We start from the raw sequence: 4,921 nt of genomic DNA on the forward strand, positions 1-4,921 counted from the left end.
CACAATCATCTACAAAAATACACACAAACTATTCTAGGGAATATTGTGTGCATTGTGCACTGGAATCTAAGATTATGTACATTATGCACTGAAATTTAAGATTGTGTACATTTTTGGACAAATTTGCAGGTAGGAATGGCAACAAGGCAAGGCGGGGGCGGGGACTGGGTTCTCTGTCCCCGTCCCTGAAATAGGCCCCCATTCCTCGTCCTCGCCCCGCTCCCCGGCGGGGATGGGGAATTATTCCCTATCCCTATCCCCTCATGGAATTTTCGGGGACGGGGAATGCCCTCCCCATCCCCGTCCCTAGTGGGGATAAGGAAATTCTCCCCATCCCCGTTTCCGTTCCCCCAAAAAATTCTCCGAACCCGCTCCCGTCGGGGGTGGGTTGAATTGTCATTCCTATTCGCGGGTTCTCATGGGAAGATGGGTTCTCATTGGAACATCACCCTATATAATAACCATCTCCTGCATAATAACCATCTCATTAATGTACTATATTTACGTAATGAATCATATTGCAAATTAGATTACAGAAAACTTAACTACGTACCTAGATGTTTTTTTTTTTTTTTTGATAAACAATGTGTAATGGTGGGAGAGGCAAATTTTTTTATATTTATAAGAGACTTTTAACATGGTGCCGAAANTTTTATATTTATAAGAGACTTTTAACATGGTGCCGAAAAGGATAAATACATAATGGAATAAATTTAGTAGATTCTGAGTCACTCGGGAAAAAAAATCCTACCTCTCCTAGTTGGGATTTATTTTCTTTGATATCATGTAATGTGATTCCATTGACCCAAAAAAACATTCCCAAACTAAGTCAAAGATTGCACCAAACGTGAGAATAATTTTCCCAACTTTTAAATTTTCAGAAAAGTTCGAATTTTCGTAGCTACCAAATGTCATCTTAGGATATTGACTTTTAATCATGGTCGTGATCACTTTTTAAAATGTTATGTCTAGGAGCGAGGTTGCGTTGATAATGTTAAAAGTGAAAATGTACTTCAATATCATTAATCTTATCTGGACTTTTTTTTTTAAGTAATCTCATGGATATATAATGTCTAAAATAAGATATTGAAATGAACTTCCATTTTTAACCTTAGCAATTTAAAATTTAGTAGTAGTTCTTTTATATATAATAATTGACGACTTAACTTTATGTCAAATTACTAAAAGAGTAATCTTTCAATTCAAATAGCTCAAGGACTAAACCCTAAAACGAAACCAAAAAAAAAAAAAAAAAAAAAAAAAAAAAAAAAAAAAAAAAAAAAAAAAAAAAAAAAAAAAAAAAAAAAAAAAAAAAAAAAAAAAAAAAAAAAAAAAAAAAAAAAAAAAAAACAAAACAAAACAAAACAAAAAAACAAAAAAAACAAAAAAAAACAAAAAAACAAAAAAAATAAAAAAAAAACAAAAAAAAAATAGCTAGGACTAAATCCGAACACGTAAAATACTTAGGAATCAAAAAAACCAACTCAATGATTCACCAATAACGAACAAAACAGATTTTTTTTCCTTGTATGTTTTGAGGTTGGAATGAATCAAGAAATTAAGAGTTATATATATATATATATATATATATATATATATATATATATATATATATATATATATATATATATATATATATATATATATATATATATATATATATATATANTATATATATATATATATATATATATATATATATATATATATATATAGTGACAGAAGAGATTGTTGGATAATGTAATTCAAATCACAAGTTATAAAATATATATATCAAAAAGCGTGCCAATAAAAAAAATGGAAACGAACGGAAAACTTCTCTCTTCTCAACGGTCTACTGAAGATCAAAATCTGCTTGAACGAAGCAGGAAGAAATCCAAGGTTTGCCCTGGCGATCCTGGTCCTTCGGCAATGGATATTGTGTCGGAAACGGATGTCGATCTTGATGGGATCGATTCGAACGGCGATCTTGTGGTTCCGTTGTCGGAACCCCTTGCTGCGGATGTTGGTGCGAATGGTGATCCAGCGACAGACGTCCCGATTGCGATGGTTCCCGAAACCCAATTGGAAGGGGATGCTGTGCCACGGAGTGCTGGGGACTGGTCCTGAGGTAGTGAACGGAAATCGATCGGAGGTTCCAGACACTCCACCTCCGACTGTTGATGCGGGGGTACAGCAACGGTCTTATTTGGAATCAGTGGTGGGAACTGGTTCGAACACAGCGCCCTTTCTTCTTGCTGATGTTGATGAGACAGCATCCCCGGGCGATGATGTGGTGGCAGACCCTAGTGAAGCTGATGATGATCCGACATGCCCAACCATCCGTCTAACGGAGCAGGAAAAAGAACGAATCCGAGAGCCTTGGAGGAAATCCCTTATCATCAAGGTAATGGGTAGAAAGGTGGGCTATGCTTACCTATCTAGGCGTTTGAATTCTCTTTGGAAACCAAAGTGTCGAATGGAGTTGATTGCGCTAGAGAATGATTATTTTCTTGTCAAGTTTGGGTCGGATGATGATCTCGCATATGCAATGTTTGAGGGCCCTTGGATGATCCTCGACCATTATCTAATTGTTAAGGAGTGGGTTCCTAATTTTGACCCTACGGCTGATTCTACTGAAAAGGTCCTTGTTTGGGTTCGGTTTCCGAATCTTCCCGTTGAATACTACAACATCATGACTATGCGCAAAATCGGAAACAAGCTGGGCAGGACTGTTCGGGTTGACCACACTACGAGCTTGGTTTCGAGGGGAAAGTTCGCTCGCGTGTGTGTAGAAATTGATATTACAAAACCCCTAATTTCCAGGTTCACTTTGGAGGAGAGAGTGTGGCAGGTGGCTTACGAAGGCATGCATCTTGTTTGTTTCTCCTGCGGTCTTTATGGTCACCGTAAGGAAGCGTGCCCTTTGTTGAGACCAAATGTTACGGCTGCTGTCCAGGATCCGCCGGAACAGGAGGGTGCTAATCCCAACAGCGATTCTGGGAGTTCTTATTTGAATAGGGGATGGGCTCGTGTTCCTGCGATTTCACCATCTACTGCCCCCTACGGCCCGTGGATGATTGTTACTAGAAAGGAACGTCAGCCGCCTAGACGACCAGGGACTCAAGGGCGTCAGGGTGATAGGTCTGCTCCACGGGGTACTACTACTTCTGTTCCGCCTGCTCCGGTGGCTTCTGGGTCGAGGTTTGCTCTCTTGGACTCTGAACCTGAGGCTCCTCGGCATACCCAAACTACGGATGGTGCTATGGTTTCGTCAAACCCTGCTGACAATGTTCAACAAAAGGATGTGCAACCTACTGACCCGAATGTTGCCACTACATCGACTGGTCTTGGGGCTCGGCCGCGGCGTGCAAATGTTATTGCAAATGAAAAACAGATAGCCAACGAAGCTTCGGTTCCTTTGAACTTGGTTCAAGTAGGGGTTCCGTCACTAGGGCGAAGGTCAACAGGGGCTGTTTCTAGGCGTGCTGCTGAGGAAGATGAGAACGTGGTGGTTCGGGGTGAGCAGGGAGGAAGCGTTATTGAATCTACACGGGTTACTACTAGGGAGGCTATGGTCAATTCTTCTTTGGTGGCCGAGGATAGTCCAGTTCCTTAACATCATGCCGATCCACCCGATGGTTTTGATTTGGAAGGAGACGTGGTTATGGAAATCGAGGATAATTAGTCGTCTGCTCTCTCTGAAGGGGCAGCCGCCGCCACTCCTGTTGGAGTTTGATTTTTCTTTGTTTGTTGTGTGGTTTTTTCGCACGTTTGTGTTTCGTTTCTTTTTTGTTTGTCCGTTTCTTATGCATAGTATTGTTTGGAATTGTCAAGGCGCGGGTGGTCGTGACTTCCACCGCGTTCTTAAGCACCTTATTCAAACCCACAAACCCGCCATTCTTGGCCTTGTCGAGCCTAAGGTCTCGTGTTCCCAAGCTAATGCAATTTGCATGAAGCTGGGTTTCTCAGACTGGGTTCGGGTTTAGGCGGTAGGGTTTAGCGAGGGTATTTGGATTTTTTGGAATGCCGGGATTACTGTTTCAGTTCTTTTCACCCACCCTCAATTCGTTCTGTTGCAGGTTCGAGAGGGTATTCACGACTGTTGGTTCTTTGTAGTGGTGTATGGCAGTCCTACCCATCATCTTCGACGGCGGCTCTGGGATGCACTCTCGATGCCCAAGCGGGGACTGACGGGTCCTATGATGGTCGCGGGTGATTTTAATTCAGTTCTAGCTCAAGACGAGACTACTAAGTACACTGCGTTTTCTTTGCAGCGATGCTCAGATTTTGCGGATTGGATTCAGTCGGAGGGACTCATCGACATGGGTTTCAGTGGTCCCAAGCTCACTTGGGTGAAAGGGAGTCAATCCGGTTATGTTAAGGGGGCTAGGCTTGATCGAGCCCTCTGTAATCTTGCATGGAGGCAACGTTTCCCGGATGCGACGGTGGTTCATCTACCTCGGATCTCTTCAGACCATGCACCTCTTCTCATTCGGACGTCGGTAAGGGACATGCATCGCAGGGAAATGGCGTTTCGTTTCCAAGCTGCGTGGCTCGTAGATAGGCGCTTTGAGGCCGTTGTTCGTGATTCCTGGCGTAGCAACTGGGCTATTCACGAAAATATTCCTGTCATTTCGGCGGCCTTATCTGACTGGAATAAAAATGTGTTTGGTCATATTCTGCATCGCAAACGGACTATCCTTGCGCGTATTAGTGGTGTGCAGCGACGTCTGTCTCTTACTTTTCACGGCGGTCTTTTCAAGCTGGAGAAAAAATTACGAGAGGAATACCAAGATATTCTGCACCAGGAAGAGCTTTTGTGGTTTCAACGGTCCCGGGAAGATTGGATTGTCTCGGGAGATCGGAATACAAAATATTACCATGCGGCAACTTCCGTTAGGAAAGCACGCAATTCGGTTTCCAGCCTTAAAAACGAGAA

The sequence above is a fragment of the Ipomoea triloba genome, chromosome 10 (assembly GCF_003576645.1).
Source record: "Ipomoea triloba cultivar NCNSP0323 chromosome 10, ASM357664v1".
Classification (NCBI taxonomy): domain Eukaryota; kingdom Viridiplantae; phylum Streptophyta; class Magnoliopsida; order Solanales; family Convolvulaceae; genus Ipomoea; species Ipomoea triloba.